General features: G+C 46.6%; 1 long non-coding RNA gene across 4 annotated transcripts in view; it reads right to left on the reverse strand.

Moving 5' to 3' along the window:
- Positions 1-944: 944 nt before the first annotated feature.
- Positions 945-19,897, reverse strand: part of LOC137205242 (uncharacterized) — a 169,233-nt gene continuing 150,280 nt past the window's right edge. For 2 of the 4 annotated variants that reach the window (XR_010934066.1, XR_010934067.1), the window contains exons 4-5: positions 10,918-11,030; positions 10,150-10,524 (exon numbers count right to left, since the gene is read on the reverse strand). This is a non-coding gene — a long non-coding RNA (uncharacterized lncRNA). Of the gene's footprint in view, positions 7,004-10,149; positions 10,525-10,917; positions 11,031-19,897 lie in introns of those variants that run through there. The other 2 variants (XR_010934069.1, XR_010934068.1) reach the window with 2 other exon arrangements.

A 19,897-nucleotide genomic window follows, 5' to 3' on the forward strand; every position in this document is an offset into this window, starting at 1 on the left:
CGGCTTCCTCGCCCGCCTCAGCTGAGCCCTGATACGCCTGCCTACCCTCCCCTGCGATCTGCCCTCCCTCTGCTCTCACACGACGCGCCCTGGAGCTCCTGCACCACAGGCAGCGCTCTCTCATAGATCTTCAGCCTCTTCTCAGAATGCGTCCTTCTCCTCCTGGCCCTGAGCTACCACCTCCCAGCAGCCCTCTCAGGTGGAGGATGTTTAGTCTCACATTCTCTGCACCTCAGGGTGAAGAGATGGAGTTGTCCGTATTATTCCTCATGGTCATTTCCAGCCCATTACTCCCATCCTCTTGTAAAGCCCTGAACCATTGACACTGCTGCTTCCAGCTATGCCATCCTCCCTCCTCGGCCCTGTCATCTCCCAGCCTCCCAGGCTTGCTCCCTCCCCCACTGAAGACCCACGTTCCAGCCTCCTCATCTTCTCCTGTACCCCCTCCTGCCACTATCCTAGACAAATAGAATGACCTATATCCACACTCTGACCTCTTGCTTCCATCACCTACATCTCCAATAATTCCCGCCTTAGCTATCCATTGCCACATTTAGCCCTGGAGACCTTATGGCCACCCAAAGCCTTACTTCTGAAATCAGAACTTCTCACCTTCCACTATCCAACCATCCATCCATTGCCTCCAAGCCTTTCTGCTTCCTGGCCCAGGTGGCCCTGCCACAGGTCTCTGGCCTCATAGAACTCTCCAGTCCACTGATTCCTTCACTTTGTCTCTATCCATCAGCCCCCTCCTGCCTTCACTTCTCTCCTCTCCCAGCTTAGAGTCCAAGGTTTGTGGATGAATAAACTGTGGGATGTTCACACAATGGACTATCACAAAGCAGGTTAAATAAATGAGCCACAGCAAAGTAAAACAATGTGAATAAATCTTAGCCATATACAATTAAGTAAAAAAGGTAAGTCCCCAAAGATTGCGTGGAGAGCAATACCCTTTTAATGAGGTTAAAAACAATTAATATAAAATGTATAATTTTTGGAAATATATGTAGATGCAATAAAACTATATAAAAAGGACATCAAGGGAATGTGGTACACAGACTTCAGGATGATAGTTACTGTGGGTCGGGGGAGGTAGGGGGCTGGGATGGCGAGGAGGAATCGTATGGAAAGATGTGGGTCATTGTCAAGGCTTTGGTTTGGGTGGTGGTTCTGCAGCAGCCTATTTAATCATTACAAATAACGAATTAAAAATATAGCACGAGGGCTTCCCTGGTGGCGCAGTGGTTGAGAATCCGCCTGCCAATGCAGGGGACACGGGTTCGAGCCCTAGTTTGGGAAGATCCCACAGCAACTAGGCCCGTGAGCCACAACTACTGAGCCTGCGCGTCTGGAGCCTGTGCTCCGCGACAAGAGAGGCCGCGATAGTGAGAGGCCCGCGCACCGCGATGAAGAGTGGCCCCCACTCGCCGCAACTAGAGAAAGCCCTAGCACAGAAACGAAGATCCAACACAGTCAAAAATAAATTTATTTATTTATTTATTAAAAATAATATATATATAGCACAAGTGGATCAACGATGAGTGCGTCAGGGAACAAAGGATGTGTGGAGGAGTCCAATGAAATCAAGATTCCATGGGTTATCATGGCTTTACTCTCTCGCAATTATATTGAACCTCCCTCACCTTCCCACCACTAAATTCACAGATATCCCCGTGTCTGCCTCATTACAATGGAAGAAGCATCCCAGTTTTTCAGTGAAAGAAAAATTCCATCCCTTGTTCCCTGAATCCCATTGCTTCTCATCTTCCCAAGGGCTTTTTTCCTTCGGCTATCTCCCCACTCTCTTTCCTCATCAATCTCTCCCTCCTTAATGGGTTATTTCCACGAGCACACAACATGCTCTAGTCTCTCCCATCTTAAAAACAAATAAACTGGGAATTCCCTGATGGTCCAGTGGTTAGGATCCAGCGCTTTCACTGCCGTGGCCCGGGTTCAAACCCTGGTCGGGGAACTGAGATCCCGCAAGTCATGTGGCACGGCCGGAAATAAAAAGGAAAAAACAGATAAACTTTCTGTATTAGTTAGGATAACGTTAGGCTGCTGTAACAGAGAAATCCCCAAAGACTGTCTCAAAGGTAGAAGTTGACTCTCACATGAAAAGCCTAGGAAGGCAGTGTAGGGGTGATATGGTAACTTCTTCTATCTGTTGCTCTGCCATCCTTAACTTGCAGCTTCTCTCCAAGATGGACGCCCCAGCCCTTGCCAGCACTTCAACCTCCCAGCCAGAAGGAAAGGGGAAAAGAGGAAGGAGGAAATAAGGCTACTTCCTTTGAGGGACACGACCTGGAAGTTGCATACATGTCCAATCACAAGGTATTGCCCTCAGACTTGGTCAAAAAACACACCTAGTGGCAAAGGAACTTAAGAAATATGGTCTTCGTTAGGCAGCAATGTGTCCACTTAAAGATTCCATCACTATTGAAGAAGAGGAGAATGGCTATTGAGGGAAAGCTGGCGATCTCTATCACCCTCTGCACCTTTGACCGCCCAAATAAATGCACGCTCTCTTCTCACACGTGCAACATGCTAATCCCCTTCCCAAGCCCAAACCCACAAGGTTTCATCCATGACAGCAACCAGCTCAGAGCCCAGGCCTTCCTGACAATTGTCAGATCTTTACATGAAGTTCAGATGTTGGTCTGGTGACATACAAACTAAAAACCAAGTTATCTATTTGTTCCCCTTTACCAACCAGCAACACATACACATATACTCTACAAGGCAGAACAGGATAACCCCAATTAATCTGCCATTTGGAGAGGGAAAAATAGAAAACACATAGCAGGAACATAGCAATTAACAGATCCCACTGGCAGGAATTCCAAGGGTTTCCTATCTCAGAGAGGAGAACGTTCTTTGGTATTGAATACCTGAAAACATTCTCTGTGGCTCTTGGCTCTGCTTTCGGGGCAGTACTTCTTTGTCTACCTGTTGTCCTCCAGGGCCACATCTGAAAAGGGCATTGGAGAATGTACCCTTCTGGGCGGTGAGGGTGCAGTGTTCACAGCCTGTTTCCTGCCGGTGCAGGTTTGGGAGCTCACAGCTTGCTTTAGGAGTTGAGCAATTCTAGAGTTGTACTGGCCAGCCTTGTAGACTTTTGCCAATGACTTTCCGTCAAAAACTTAGCATAACATTAAAAAGTGAAATACAAAACATAATTCAATGTACAATCATATAGAAAAGAATTAAATAGGAATAAATCGAACAAGGCTTGTACGTTGAAAACTATAAGACATCATTAAAATAAATTGAAGAGAAACTAAATAAATGGAAAGTCATCCTGTGTCCATGGATTAGAACACAATATTGTTAAGATGGTAATATTCCCCCAAATGACCTACAGACTCAATGAAATCCCTATTAAAATTCCAGCTGCCTTTTTTGCAGAAATTGAAAATGTATCTAAGATTCATATAAAATTGCAAGGGGCCCAGCATAGCCAAGACAGTCTTGAAAAAGAAGAACAAAGTTGGAAGACTCACACTACCCTATTTCAAAACTTACTGCAAAACTATATTAATCAACACAGCATGGTACTGGCATAAGAATAGACACATAAGTCAATGGAACAGAATTGAGACTCTGGACATGGAGACTTTGACACATGGTGAAAAAATAGTCTTTTTCAAGAATGGTCCTGGGACAACTAGATCTCCCTATTCAAAAGAATGTAATCAGATCCCTACTTCACACCACATATAAAAATTAACTCAAAGTTGATTATAGACCTAAATGTAAGAAAGAAAAATATAAAACTTCATGATCTTGGATTAAACATTGACTTTTTTTTCTTTTGCGGTACCCAGGCCTCGCACTGTTGTTGCCTCTCCTGTTGCGGAGCACAGGCTCCGGACGCGCAGGCTCAGCGGCCATAGCTCACGGGCCCAGCCTCTCCGCGGCATGTGGAATCTTCTGGACCGGGGCACGAACCCGTGTCCCTTGCATCGGCAGGTGGACTCTCAACCACTGCGCCACCAGGGAAGGCCCAAACTATTTTTATTTATTTATTTATTTTATTTTTGGCTGCATTGGGTCTTCGTTGCTGCGTGCGGGCTTTCTCTAGTTACTGTGAGCAGGGGCTACTCTTGGTTGTGGTGCGCGGGCTTCTTATTGCGGTGGCTTCTCTTGTTGTGGAGCACGGGCTCTAGGCACACAGGTTTCAGTAGTTGTGGCACACGGGCTCAGTAGTTGTGGCTCGCAGGCTCTAGAGCGCAGGCTCAGTAGTTGAGGCGCATGGGCTTAGTTGCTCCGTGGCATGTGGGATCTTCCTGGACCAGGGCTCAAACCCGTGTCCCCTGTGTTGGCAGGTGGATTCTTAACCACTGCGCCACCAGGGAAGTCCCTAAAACTATTTTTAAAAAATTAGTATGACTACAGTCTATTTGTTTCTAATCTGTTCCATAAGCAAGTAACCCAGCCAAAAAAGCTGGAGCAGACATAGTTCTTAAACCTGAAGACATTTTTACGCACATTTATTTCCCAGCCTCTATACTCTGCCCATCCTACCCTGTCTTGACTTTATAATAGTTTATGAGGTTACCTAACCTAGTAGGCCTGGGTGGAAAGGCAGCACCCTGAATCTGCTCTGGGCTGTTGAACTGACTCCCATTGTCGGGCAGGGTGTTCCTAACTGGAGCTAACTGGGAAAGGCTTGGGCCACAGTCTTGTCTCCTGGGAAAGCTGCCTCTTCAGGGCTCCTTCACGTCACTTCCTCAGTTTGGGGTGCAAAAGCAGTTGACTTTCTCAGCACCCTTCCAAATACTGGATTCTTAGTCAACTTACCTTACTGGCCACAGGCAGGAAGAATCTCCATGAACAGAGCTCTGTTTATTTTCATCTATGCTTGCAAACTGCTGTCTCTCTTCTGAGTTTTTCTCTCTTCCAGGACCTTGCTATAAATGTGGGGAGAGGACTACCCACCAACACTTGCACCTTTTCTAACCACTTCCTCTAGAACTAGAGGCTCAGTAGGCACGTGAACTGTCTTCCAAGATATCAGAGGAGATAGTGTTACCAACTGTTTTGCATAGCACGGGTCACCAGCTTTCCAACCTGACATATCTGCTCACCGCACAACGCCTCATGTTTAAAATTCTGCCACATCCGACATTCCACTTCTGGATGTCAAATTCTATGTTAATCAGAATATAGTTTAGACTACTGTAACAAAGGCCTCAAACTACACTGGCTTACACAAAGTAGAAGGGTTTTTTTTTTTTTTTGGTTTTTTTTCTCTCATGTACCTTGATGGTTCAGGGCTGATACGGGGGTTTAGTGGTTTTGGACGACTCAGGTTTCTTGTATCTTTTTACTTCACTACTTTCAACATGTTGCTTCCAGCACACAGTCTAAGACAGCTTCTGTCAGAGGTTGGATTACTCAGGAAACAGACTCTGAGACAGATGTGCAGCCAGGTGTTCTACTGGGGAGTGAACCCTGATGGCAGGGGGAGTGATGGAGGTAACACTGGGCAAAGGGCAGAGCTGAGCTGTGATGCAGTCACAACAGAGGACTCAGCCAATCCCAGAGGAGCTCTGGTGCTGGGGTGGCCTTCATAGTTGTCTCAATTAAAGCAAGGAACTAGGTTTGTTACCCCACAAGTCATTGGATATGGGCCCCCTTTTGATACTCCCAGGGAGGAAGCATAACTTTGGGCAAAGCAGTTTCTGGGGCAAGATTCAGCTGAGCTGTGAGTGGACAGTGCTCCTGGCAGTTGGGGGAAGGAGGGCCTCGGTTTTAGATGGGGCATCAGGCAGTGTCCTCTGGTGTCCAAGGCTACAGAGTCCACGAGAGCTCCCAAGGTTCTCACCACCAGGTTTGCCTGGTGGGAAATGGAAAAGCCCACACAGTACTTCCACTCACATCCCTTTAACCAGACTTAGCCACATGGTTGCACCTACCTGGAAGGTAAAAACTCGAGAAAGAAAGCAAAAGTGAAGTCATTTGGAGTCATTTGGGAGTCTCTGCCATGTGTCCCTTGATTCCGTGTCCTTCTCTAGCCATTGTCTCATTTGTCTGTCCCTCCTCAGAACCTGGCTTCCTCCATTTCTGCATCTGTCTTTGCTCCAGAAGCCCCACCTGACATCTCTTGGATGCTGTGTTAGACTTATTGGATTGTCTCTTTCAGTCACCTGCAAAAGTATTCAAACTAGCTCCTAGGGGGAAAAAAGATTTTATGAGGTCATGTATTAGATCAAAGAGAGGATCTACCTTCAGGCACGGATGGACCCAGAGGTTCAAATGATGTTACCAGAGTTGTCTCTCTCCATTTCCTGATCTGTCTTTCCTGTGTTGGTTTCATTTTCTGACTGAATGATGCCACTGACAGTGCCAGCCCTACATTTTCTTACAGCTCACAAACTCAGAGAAGAGTGCAATCCTCTCTCCTTCAGTGTCCCCCATGTGTGCTCACCCAAGGACCAACCTTTGTGTCCAGGGGGTGAGTGCTCTGACTGGCCAGCCTGAGTCACGCCCTTTGGCGTGCTTGGGGAAGTGAGGCCGTATATGTGATAGCCCAACCAGAAACACTGGCTGGGGCGGGGGCATAGGCAGTGGGCTTCTATTGCTAAACAGGAGGGAAGGGATGCTGATGCTGTTATAGCCTGGGCATCTCAAACTTAACATATCTACAGCTGAACTCTTGGCTCCCCTCCTAGCCCCAAATATGTGCTGTCTCCACTCTTCCCATATGGTAAGTGGCACCTGCATCTACCTAGCTGCTTAAGCAAGATAACTGCGAGCCATCTTTATACGTCCTTCCCTCTTCACCCCACATCCCAACGTTCACTTACAGATTCTACCACTCAGACGCTCTTCGATCAGTCCCGTCGTCCATCTTCTCCATCGCCAACATGTTGCGCAGCCTCCATCACCTCTTCCTGTGCTATTCTGATGGGTTCCCCTGTCTCTGCATGCTCACTCTGTCTTGTTGCTGGTTGTTACATGGCAACCAGAGGCATCCTCCTGAAACCTGCACATGAGACTGAATATAACATGATGACTAGGGGTGTACCTGGAACAAACGGGCACCAGTGCAAAGTATCCAATTCTTATTTTCCACTGGAGAAGTCCCAGATTAGAATTCACTGTCACTCATCATAGCGCTTGGCACCTGAAGACTTGTTCAGTACCCATTTCCTCCCCCAAACTGGAAGTTCTGGGAGGGCAGGGATTTTGCCAATCCCATAGTCCACCTCATCCCAGGCACTGTTTGGAGCACACAGCCCTGGGGGCTCAGTGAAGGCAGGATGATGTTCTTGGTACGAGTGGGAGGGGGTCTTGGAGCCAACTGCTTCCCCCAAGGCACCTTAGATTTTCCAAAGAGGCCAGAATCCTGGGGTGGGTTGGGGACCACAGAGCTGCCATCTGAGCTCCCTCTATGGGAGAAGACCCAGGGAGAAGGAGGAAGATGGGAAGAGAGGCTGGGCCTAAGGAGGAGGAGAGCCTAAGAAAAAAGGCAGGAGAAAGCCAAAGATATGAAGGGCGCAAAGCATGGAGCTGATCTCCCTGTGCTATGCAGCTGCTTCCCACTAGCTATCTATTTTGGGATAGGGAGGGTGGGAGGGAGATGCAAGAGGGAGGAAATATGGGGATATATGTATACGCATAGCTGATTCACTTTGTTATACAGCAGAAACTAACACACAATTGTAAAGCAATTATCCTCCAATAAAGATGTTTAAAAAAAAAAAAAGAAGAAGGGCAAGCAGAATGAGAGGGGTGGAGAATTCCAGAGAAAGGGGCAGCTAGGATCAGAAGGAGGTAGGCTGGGGGTGGGAGGTTTGAAGAGGAAAGAGAAACCATTCTTTTTGAATGGGTCAGGGTGTGTGTGGTGGGTCTCCCAACACACTGATTCCAAGGTGTGGGAAGCTGAGATCGCCTGCCTTGTGCTTGTGTGGTTTTCTCAGTCAGCCCAAGACCCCTGCGAGGAGAGTGGGGGACACCCAGCCAGAGGCTCCCCCAATCAGGAGCACCCACAGTCTATGGTGACCATCCCCAGCACCCTAACTCACTGTTGAGTGGTGGCCCAAGCCCAGCAATGCTCTATCGGGACATGCAATTACAGGGCTTGGGTTACAGTTCCAACATTGGCAAGGGCTCGGTGGCCGGAGATAGGAAGGTGGCACCCGGAAGGGTTGTGTGTGTGCTGAACTGCAGGCTCCCAGCACCAACCCCCAAGGCCAGCTCACAAGGCCTCCATTGTTGGGGGCTGGCTCCCAGCCCATCACCGGCCAGATAGGAGCTGCTGTTCTGACAAGGCAACAAAAGCACACCCCAAGTTCATACAGATGCCGTTACCCCATCCTTATCAGGCGGAGGGAAGGGAGCTAGCAAAGCTAATGTTGATTCAGAGAGAAAAAGGAAAAAGGCATATTAACAATCATGGCAAAAGTGAGTTCCGGCAGCAGGGGTGAAGACCACGGGTGCTAGTCTGGGGTTTTTATAACGAGCAGCTGGAGGCAGGGGTGGGACGGTGAGGAGTGTCCGGTGGGTGGGGGAGGAGCCCCCCCAGTGTGCCCGGCCCTGTGCCGGGGACAGAAGCCAAGCAGGTGCATTCTGCCGCTTAGAACTTGAAGTCTAGTCAGGAAAACAGGGCTCTTTTCTTCACCCAATATAATCAAGGGTCCACCACTTGCAGGCTCTGTTTATAAATGCTGGGGGTTCCTGGGGCTGGCGTTCTAGTGGATTGTACTGGAAAATAAAGAGTCCTGAAGACCAGCACCTAGGAGAGCAGGTCGGGACTCAGACAGAGAGAAGGGGGTCTCAGAGATGGCAGGTCAGCAAAGGCACTGAGGGCTGGGCCTGGGCTGGGGGATGAAGGAGCAGAGCTCCTACCCCGGCTGCCTGCTTCTAGGCAAGGAACCTTGTCTCAATGAGCCAGTTTCTTCTTCTGTAAAATGGGGACAAGAGAAACTACCCAAGGGAATTAACATTGAGAATGGAAAGAGAACCCAGGTAAGCACGGAGCATGGTGGTAAATCACGATAAGCCTTTGGTCAGTCAGATTCACAAGGGTGAGAGAGACGCAGCCACCACGTGCAGGGGGCCGACAGTCAAAAAAGGGAGGTAAGACATGGGAAAGGTGGGGTGGACCCAAGTCAGGGTGGTGGGCTAGGACTGGGTTAGCTGGCGAGGAGTGGGGAAGGCAGCTCTGAGGACAGGAAGAGCGGGAGCAAAGGAATGGCGGCCCAAAGGAGCCCAGCCCATCTGGGGGTGGGAGGTGGTAAGGGCAGGACCATTCACATACCATTGTCCCCTCCCCCATCCCATCCCCAGAGGCCCCAGAGTGAGCACACCAAAGACGGTCACTCATGGGAATCACCATTTAAAAATTCTGCTGTGCCCTTTGGGTATGCTTTGAAATATAGATTTGGAAAAAAAGCACTTTAAAGATGAAAAAGGGCTTCCCTGGTGGCGCAGTGGTTGGGAGTCCACCTGCCGACGCAGGGGACACGGGTTCGTGCCCTGGTCCGGGAAGATCCCACATGCCGCGGAGCGGCTGGGCCCGTGAGCCATGCCTGCGCATCCGGAGCCTGTGCTCCGCAACGGGAGAGGCCACAACAGGGAGAGGCCCACGTACCGCAAAAAAAAAAAAAAAAAAAGATGAAAAGTCCCTAGAAAATGTCAGTCTGTAGAATCTGCTGCCCTTGAAATAGAGACACAGATGTAGAGGACAAAAGTATGGACACCAAGAGGGGGAAAGTGGCCGGGGGGGTGGGTGGTGGTGGGATGAATTGGGAGATTGGGATTGACATATACACACTAATAAGTATAAAATAGATAACTAATAAGAACCAGCTGTACAAAAAAATAAATAAAATTAAATTTAAAAGAATAAAAAACAAAAAAGAATCTGCTTCCCTCTAGGCAGTGAGTAAAGAAGCCCATTCAATGGAGAATGGACTTGATTAAGAGGAAAGGGAATGGACTGCCTGGAAAGTTGGTTGCTGGGGAAACCTGCTATTAGAAAGGGGCCAGGGTTGGGAGGGGGGAAAGCATGTCCTGTGCATGTGTGTCATGCACTAGCAGCAGTCTGAGACCAAGCTGCCACGGGCAGACGCGGCATGGGAGGAACAGAGAGCCTTATTTGTCCACTCGGGCTGCCGTAACAAAGTACTGCAGACTGGGTGTCTTCAACAGCAGACATTTATTTCTCACAGTTCTGGAGGCTGGAAGTTCAAGGTTAAGGTGCCAGCTGATTTGCTTCCTGGTGAGGACTCTCATGGCTTGTAGACGGCTGCCTTCTCTCTGTGTCTTCACATGGCTTTTCCTCTTCGCAGGTGCAGAGTGAGAGAAATCTCTCGTGTCTCTTCCTCTTCTTATAAGGACATCAGTCCTATTGGATTCGGGCATCACCCTCATGACCTCGTTTAACCCTAATTACTTCCTTAGGGGCCCCATTTACAAATACAGAGTCACAATGGGTGGTGAGGGCTTCAGTATATGAATTTGCAGGGAGGGGGGCTCACAAACATTTAATCCATCACAGAGATCTCCTTTAGTCTGCAAGAGGCAAGAGAAAGTAGTGTGTAGAAAATAAAGTTTTCCCTGGGATTAGCAGAACAGATGACACATTTAGTCCTCCTCTTGGGGCAATTAACGCTGACAGCACAGGAAGAGCTACAGATGGCCCATTACTCCCTGGGAGTACTGAGAACACTTTCCAGAGAAATTCTTACATTGGAATAAGGAAAACAGTTTTTGCATTCATTTGCGAATAGTAGAAACTTAATGATGGAAATACCTGACTGTACCCAGATATTAGTTTTTCTTTAGATCTTAACCATCGGTGAGTAACAAGTCTTTATGATTCTCAGTTTAAGAAAGGTTATAAATACAGGAAATCTCACTGGGATATTAAAAGAGTATGATGTTCCATCTCTTAATTATGAATACCTTAGAAAATCTTGGGGCTTCCCTGGCGGTCCAGTGGTTAAGATTCCGCTTTTCCTCTGCAGGGGACAATGGGTTCAATCCCTGGTCAGGGAACTAAGATCCGGCATGCCGCGCTGTGTAGCCAAAAAAAAAAAAGACTTAACTGGTTGGTCCACATTATATAAATGTTGTTGCTCTTATTTTTCATGTGATGACTGCTGTGTGAATAGCAGGTGTGGTGCTTGCAGGGAAAGAAAAATAAACCTTTACACAGCCAATTATGTGCCTGTTATTTTATTTACATCATCTCATTTAATCCTCCCAACAATCCTGCAAAATTAGCATTAGTCCCATTAATTTGTTGGTTTGTTTGTTTTAAGGTAAGGCTAGGTGGAATTTTCCCCATTTTGCAAAGAGGGGAACTTAGGCTCAGAGAGGTTATGTTAACTCAGTGGAGATTAACCAGCTAGTAAGTGGTAGAGTCAGGATTCGAACTCGGGTGTTTCTAAAGGTGATGTTCATGCTCTTTACATCCTTTGCTGCCCTAGTCTTGCAAGCCCAAACCAATGAGACAATAAGAGATGTCATGCACTCAGGCACCCGGCCACTTCACCCAGCCGTACATGCTGACATGCATGTACATTCAGGTCTGTGTCTGGCCATAGTCCCCTCCCTCACATCCAGCCATGGGTTGGCTAACTAAGTCCCAGCTGGGGTGTCATACAGTGGAAGGGAGGATATCATGGTGGTTCCTGACACAAGGTCAAGGTGACACCTGCCATTTCCCCTTCTGAATGCCAAGCATTCAATCTGTAATTGATTCTGGGTCCTTCTTTGCCTCTGCCTTTTATAGAAAGCATAGGCTACCCATACAGTTGGAGTTTCCTTTGTCTCTACCTGCCCTGTCTTGCATGCTAGCCTTGGCTCTGGCTCCTTCAAATGCCTTCAGTCCTGTCCCAGTTGACCCCCCCCCGCCCCCGCAGCCGGTAGAGAGCCATTTAAATGTGGGGCTCCCTGTGCCAGTGCACAGAATTGCAGCCCGTCTCTCCCGTCCCAGTGCTCACTGTGGCTCCCCACCCCCGCTGAGTTTTTACGACTCATTGTGGACTGAATTTTTGTGTGCCCCCAAAGTTCACATGTCAAAATCCTAACCCTGACAGGATATTATTAGGAGGTGGGGACTTTGGAGGTGATTAAGTCATAAGGGTGGAACGCTCATGAATGGGATTAATGCCCTTATAAAAGAGACCCCAGAGGGCTCCCTCACCCTTCCCACCATGTGAAGACACAGCAAAAAGATGGTCATCTGTGAACTAGGAAGCAGGCTCTCACCAGACACTGAATCTGATGGTGCATTGACCTTGGACTTACCACCTCCAAAACTGTGAGAAATAAATTTCTGTTGTTTATAAGTCACCCAGTCTATGGTATTCTGTTACAGCAGCCTGAACGGACTAAGCCAAGGCTTAACTCAAGTACCCTTCCTCCCGGAAGCCTTCTCTGACCTCCCAAGACCAGGGTGGCTTTCCCTTCCCTGGGCACCCATGGCACCCTGAAATTCACCTATAAGAGCCCCAGCCCTCCTTGTGGTAGGGCTGTATTTACTTGTCAGTCTCGCCCACTACACTGGAAGCTTCCTGAGGGCAGACACGGGCTCTGTCGTCACTGTATCTCCCAAGCACAGCTCACAGTAGGTGCTCAGTTAGGTCCCCTCGTTTAGCAAATAAAAATTCAGAATGTCCAGTTAGATTTGAATTTTGGATAAACAATGAATACTACTAATAACAAATACTACTAAGAATGAATAAAAATACTGCATTATTGTGTCTGGTAACCCTATGCTCAATAAGTGTTTATTGTACTCCTTACTATGTGCATGAGCAAAAAGCACAGAGAAAGGAAAAGGTCTTGTCTTCGGAAGAAAGCAAGAAGCATCAGTTTGCCTGGAACATAGCCCTGGTGCAAATCTGTCACAGAGTGAAATGAAAGGAGCCCAGCATGCCTGTGCTCAGAGCAGCACCCGTACCTAGTAAGAAATCCATCACCAGTGATGGAGGGATGCGACAGAACGAACACACTGCAGGGGGGCGAGGGGGGGGGTTAAGTGCCAGAAAAAAGTAGTGAAGATGTCAAAGCAGAAATGGAGGGCGTGATGATGGCAGTGGCTGTGGTCACGGAGGCTTTTGAGGGGGTCAAGTGACCAGCAGGCTGCAGCCTCCACACCCTTACAGAATGGCCATGTCCTGATTCCACGAGCAGCTGAAACTCTCCTCCCAGACATTGTAGGGGTTTGTGCCCATCTCGAGCAGGACAAGTGCAAACCCTGATTCTCCTCTCCCCACCCAAAGAGTGGAGGGGGTCCCCCGTCCCTCTGGGGTTCCTGAGGCAGGAGTTACATCCCCCCATCCCCGCCCAGGCTGGAGTTTTCCACGAGCCCCTCATGCAGAACCTGGCCTCTTGGGGAGTCTCCCTAACCCTCTGCAACAGGCGGCTGGGCTCCCAGGCCCCAGGGTGGAGGATTGCAGGGAGAGGGAGGAAATAGGCCCCCTTTGTCCCCTGGGCCTGGCAGCACAGTGGGAGCCTGTGTCACGCCAGCTGCTCTAATGCGGCTCTGACTCTGGTGGACACCAGCCTTGGAGGAGCACGTAGCCTGGGGGACCCCATCTGCTTCACGTCCCTCCGAGTGGGACCTGTGGGCTGGCTGTCTGTGCCTGAGGGACGACCCGTGTCTGGGGGGTGCTGGCTGTCTCTAGGAGTGCGTATACGTGTGTTCACACCGGAAGGTCTGACGGAGGGCAGGCAAGTGCGTGTGCTTGTGTGTCTGCCTGTGGGACACATGTGTGCCTTGGGCTGGCCGCGTGAGTCTGCAAGTAGGCAGAGACGCGGGTCTGTGCGCGTGCGCTGAGGACAGGTAATGCTTCTGAGCACGTGGGGGGACACGTGCCGAGGTCTTCTCCCGTTGCCAGAATAGGGAGCCTTTCCCAAGCACCAGGCCAAGGAGGGCAGAACTGGCTGAGAAGCTTCCTTGGAGAGAAGTCCTAGAAGATGGGGACCAAGACTCTGTTCCATTGAAACTTGTGTTCTGCACACACATCCCCTGGGGCTCTGGGTTTGGCTGTTCCCTTCACTTGGCCCCTCCCAGCCTCTCCCTGCACCTGCTTCCCTGCATGCTGGACCATCAGGGACCCTCATCTGGGATGCGGACCCTCAGCCACGTAGCGGCTGGAAGGATGAGAATGGCTGAAGCTCTTCGGGGTTCAGGATGTTCCCCTAAGGGCTGAGCTGCCCAATCTGGCTTTGCTTCCCTCCCACTCCACCCCCCACAAATCAGAGTCCGGCCCACCCAGCCTTCCCTTCCAACCTGGCTGGAATCAGGAAATGAGATTTCAACTCCATTCAACTAAATCCAACAAATATTTACAGAGGAGGTTCTAAGCACAAGGCTCTGTAAAGCTGGAAGCAGCGGGGTGAAGCCCTTTTACCAGGGCCTGCCTCCCAGATGACTCCAGGTTTAGGGTGATAAGGTCCCACTTTAGGGCTTTGCTCCCTACCAACACCCACAGCTGCTGCCTCAACCGTCCCCTCAACCAGCAATTGATGGAGGCCCTGCCTGGTGAGGGTGCACCCGGGAACCTCCCAGAGAAAATGCCCGCAGCACTGGCAGCCCCTTCCCTGCCCCCGGGGGCCCGCTCCCCACCCTCCAGGATCAAAGGACCCCTCCGAGAGGCAGCCAGAGGAGTAGGTGGCAGAGGAGTGGCGGTCCCCTGCCCACTTCAGGAGATAGTACCAGGGACTGAGGGACTTGGGAGTCTGGGTTTTCCTTCTGGTTAAAAGGAAAAGCTATTACTCCCCCAAAGGGGGCCCTCCAGCCTTCAGGGTCCAACCTGCAGGCAGGCGTCTCTCAGCTGATGCCCCAGAAGTCCCTCCCTATATCTTGGTCTCCAAAGTGAAAACTGCAATATGATCCTTGGAGTGAGGCATAAAAATATTGAGTCGGGTTTTTTTTTTAATCTAGAAATTTAAGACTTACCAAATATTTAATAAATGGGTTGACACTGTGCCCTCCCTCAGTCCCAGTTTCAGATTATCCTGAGTCCCAGAAGGTTCTCTGGGAATCCTAGAGGTGAGGGCCAGCTCCTCTGTGTGGGGCATTTAGGGAGCGCCTTCCTACTTTGGCTCCCTGTCAGCACAAGGCTTCATTTGTTCCTAAGTGCTCCAGTGTGCCACCAGTGTGGCTGGTTTTATAAAAGCGATGCCTTATCCTATGATAAACCATAATGGAAAAGAATATATATATATATGTGTGTGTGTATAACTGAGTCACTTTGCTGTACAGCAGAGATAGGCACTTGTAAATCAGCTATACTTCAATAAAAATAAAATAAAATAAAAGCGATGCCTTAAACAGAAGTATATTTTCATACTTTGTGAAAGAGAAGGGTATAACAGGAAACTCTTTCTGAACCTGCAGGTCTTCTGGGAATCAAATCTAAGGACAGTTTGTGCATTTTTCTTTTACAGAAAGACAAGTATATTCTAGACTCTCTGACCTTTTCTATGACAAGTGTTTATTGGCAGTGTGTGACCCCAGCCAATATTTCAGACAAAAAATGTCCTTCTTATCAACCTGTAGGGAACATTCCAGCAGTGAGTGAGAGAGGCACATCTTTTCAACTAAAATATAGGCTAAGGAGAGAGCATTTTGAAACTGGTTATTTGGAACTGTTTCCATCATAAGGTGATGTTATTCCTGAAAACTAAGTAAATATGTCACCTATTAAAAATTCTATCTACACTACACAATTAAAGAAATAAGCTTGGACAATTTTCCAGAGAGTTTAAGAGAATGTTGAATTGGTTGGCTAAAAATATAAAAACACAAAACCTTCCAATTATTTTGCAAGAATAACCAGGAAAGGTGGAAATTTACTAGCTAAATGTCAAATTAAATTGCACAACGGATGGATGGGAGTGAAATACAAACGCCGTGATTTAATGGGCCCAGCGAATGATGCATGTCTATCATTTGGTGACGTATCTCTTACAGCTGTGGCCATTATGAATATCAAGATTCAAAATGTATAAAGTTAAACATTCACTTAGCAAATGATTCAGCAATCCTACTTCTAGGTATTTACTCAAGAGAAATGTAAACACATGTGCACACAAATACCTGTATGCAAATGTTTATAGCAGCTTTATTCACAATTGCCCTAAACTGGACACAACCCAAATGTCCATCAACTGGTGAATGGATAAACAAACTGGTATGTCCATACAATGGAATACTACTTAGCAATAAAAGGAACAAATTACTCATATATACAACATGCATGAAACTCAAAAGCAATACGCGAAGTGAAAGAAGACAGACACAGAAGATTACATACTGTGATTCCAAATACGTGATATTCTAGAAAAAAAGCAAAAGTATAGGGACAGAAATCAGGCCAGTGATTCCTTGGGGTTGGAAGAGGGGAGTGACTGTAAAAGGGCTTGAGGGAAACTTTTGGGTGATGAAAATATTCTACGTCTTGACTGTGATGGTGGTTACGTGCCTCTATATATTTGTCAACACTCATCAAACCATACACTTGTAAAGTGAATTTCACCGTACATATATTTCGATAAACCTAATGTTAAAAAAAACAGTGCTTAGCATATAATGCTACAAAAACATTTAATAAAGCAAATATTTTAAAGCATAGAAAAAAATCTATAACCAAAGGGAATTTCCTGGTGGTCCAGTGATTAGGACTTGATGCTTTCACTGCCCTGACCCGGGTTCAGATCCTGGTCGGGGAACGGAGATCCCGCAAGCCGTGCGGCCAAAATTAAATCAAACAAGGACTTAAAAAAAAAGAAGTATACAACCAAAATATTATCAGGGATAGTCTCTGAGTGGTAAGATTATTGTGATTTTTACTTTTTTCTCTGTGTTTTTTGTACATAAAAATAAACAGAGGTTTGAAAACTGACTCTAACATTCATATGGAAGTGCCAGGGACGAGAATCATCAAAACAACTTTTGAAGAGCAAAGTTGGAAAACACTACCTGGTTTCAAAAGTTATTAAAAGGTTACAATAAATCAAGACAGTTTGATATTGGCATAAAAATATACATCAATGGAACAGAATCAAGAGACCAGAAATAGACCCTATACTTTTTTAAAAAAACAGCTTTATTGAGGTGAAATTGACCTATAAGTATTATCCTATACTTACAGGACAAGTGATTTTCAACAAAGGCACAAAGGCAATGCAGCCCAAAAAAGATGGTGTTTTCAACAAATACTGCTGGAACAATGACACACCCATAAGCAAAAAGGTCTCTATCTATACTTTGCACCATATACAAAATATAGCTCAAAATGGACTATAGACTTAACTGTAAGTAAAACATCTAGAAGAAAACCTTTGCAACCATGGAGTAGGCAAAAATTTCTTAGATATAGCACCAAAAGTATGATCCATAAAAGAGTAAATTGATCAATTGGACTTTATCCGAATTAAAAATGTCTGCTCTTAACAGACACTATTAAGAGAACGCAAAGAGGAACCACAGACTTGGAGAAAGTATTTGCAAATCATATATCTGATAAAGGACTTGTATCCAGAATATATAAAGAACTCTCAAAACGTAATAGTAAGAAAATAATCTAATCAATAACAGATAAAAGATTTGAGATACCACCAAAAACCTATTGGAATGGCTAAAATAAAGGGACTGACCCTATCAAGTTTTGGCAAGTGCATGGAGGAACTGGAACTTGCATACATCGCTGGTGAAAACGTAAAATGGTACAACCACCAACCACTTTGGAAAACTTGTTGACAGTTTCTTAAAAAGTTAAATATATACCTATCGTGATCCAGCCATTCCACTCCTAGGTATTCACCCAGAGAAATGAAAGCATATGTTTCTCAAAGACTTATTCATGAATGCACATAGTAGCTTTATTTGTAATAACCAAATACTGGAAACAACCAAAGGTCCATCAACAGGTGACGGGATACATAAACTGTGGTATATCTGTACAATGGAATATTACTCAATATTAACAAAGGATTAACTATTTATATGTGCTGCAACGTGGATGCATCTCAAAAATAATTATGCTGAGAGGAAGAAGTCAGACTAAAAAGAGTACATATGATATGATTCCATTTATATAAAATTCTAGAATATTAAAAAAAAAAGCAGATCAGTGATTGCCTGGGAATTGGTAGATGGGGAAGGGGTGGGAGAAGAATTACATGAGAGGAAACTTTTAGGGTGATGGAAATGTTCATTTTCTTGCTGTGGTGATGGTTTCAAGGGTGTATAAATATGTCAAAACTTATCGCATTGTATACTTTAAATATGTGCAGTTCACTATAGGTCAATTATAGTTCAATAAAACTATTAAAAATAAACAGATTACTTTTGTAACAATAAATTCCTTAAAGGGTAGAAATAAGAGACTAAAGTCATTATATTATATTATACATATCTTTTTGTGGTTAGTTACTGTGTGGCCCTATTTAATTATTCATATACTGTTTAGAAACTTTGTAATGTAGAGATTATGGGTATACCATTATAGTTCCTTGAGTTTGGTTTTGTGGTCAGTTCTATACAAATCTATATGTCAGACCCACGGCCAGGAGCATAATCCTCTTTTATAACATTGTTTCTGTGGGAAAGTCAAAATTGACTTGCATTACATTTACATAGTGCCTTTCCTCTGCCCCCAGGCTCTCTTTTCTCAAATCCATCTTAAACACAGTTGCAGACCTATTTAAAAAAAAAAAATTAGATCATGTTACTTCCCTGTTAAACCCCTCCGTGTTTCCAAATAATAAAGTCTAAACTTCATAGCATGACATTCAAGGTCCTTCCCAACTGACTCCATCTAAGTCACCAGTCCCATCTCCCAGAACGGCCTCTTCCTTTATGCATCTTGAGCCGTTTGACAGGTGCTTTCACCACTTTGAGCCTTTGCTCATGCTGTCCAACGTCCAGGTATGTCCTTCCCTTTCGCCTCACTTGTGCATCTGGAAAAATCTCTCACCCTTCAAGATGCATTTTAAATATCATCCCCTCCTGGGAGTCTTCCCAGATTTCCCCAAAACAGAATTAATCACTCTTTTCACTTCACTCCCATAGCACCTTACATATATGTGTACTAGAGCTCTTACTCCACGGTATTGCAGTAATTGAGGTGCTGTATTACTTAGGTTAGAGGCTCAGACGCTACAACAAAAACAAATAAAACCTCCAAATACCAGTGATTTGAGCAAGTTTATTTCTGTCTCATTTTAAAGTCTCAACTGGGGCTTCCCTGGTGGCGCAGTGGTTGGGAGTCCGCCTGCCGATGTGGGGGGCGTGGGTTCGTGCCCTGGTCCGGGAGGATCCCATGTGCCGCGGAGCGGCTGGGCCCATGGGCCATGGCCGCTGAGCCTGCGCGTCCGGAGCCTGTGCTCCGCGGCGGGAGAGGCCACAGCAGTGGGAGGCCCGCATACCGCAAAAAAAAAAAAAAGTCCCAACTGGCACGCTGCCTCAGCCCTGCAATGTTGGGATCCAGGCTCCTTCTATCTTGTTGCTCCACCATCCTTAGGGTTTGCAATCATATGCGTGGACCAACATGACTCTCCAACATGTCTGCCTTCTAGCCATCAAGACAGGGAAAGGGGATGGAGAGAGTGTCTCCTGCCTTTCTGTGATATCATCCAGAACTTGTACCATCACTTTATTCACATCCCACTGGCCAGAACTTAGATTTATGGCCACATAAAACTTCAAAGCATCAGGGAAATGAAGTTTTATCCTGGGTGGCCACTTGCTTCACTCTACTTCAGGTGTTATATTATTAGAGAGACGAGGGAAAAGTGGATCTTGGGGCAAACTAGCAGTCTCTGCCACAGTTCACCCCTTTGGCCACCTTACTATCTGTGATCACTCTTCTCTTCACACATAAAACACGAACATTGTCTTCCAAGACAAACAACCTCAAACACC

This window comes from Pseudorca crassidens, chromosome 14 (genome assembly GCF_039906515.1).
Source record: "Pseudorca crassidens isolate mPseCra1 chromosome 14, mPseCra1.hap1, whole genome shotgun sequence".
NCBI classification, from domain to species: domain Eukaryota; kingdom Metazoa; phylum Chordata; class Mammalia; order Artiodactyla; family Delphinidae; genus Pseudorca; species Pseudorca crassidens.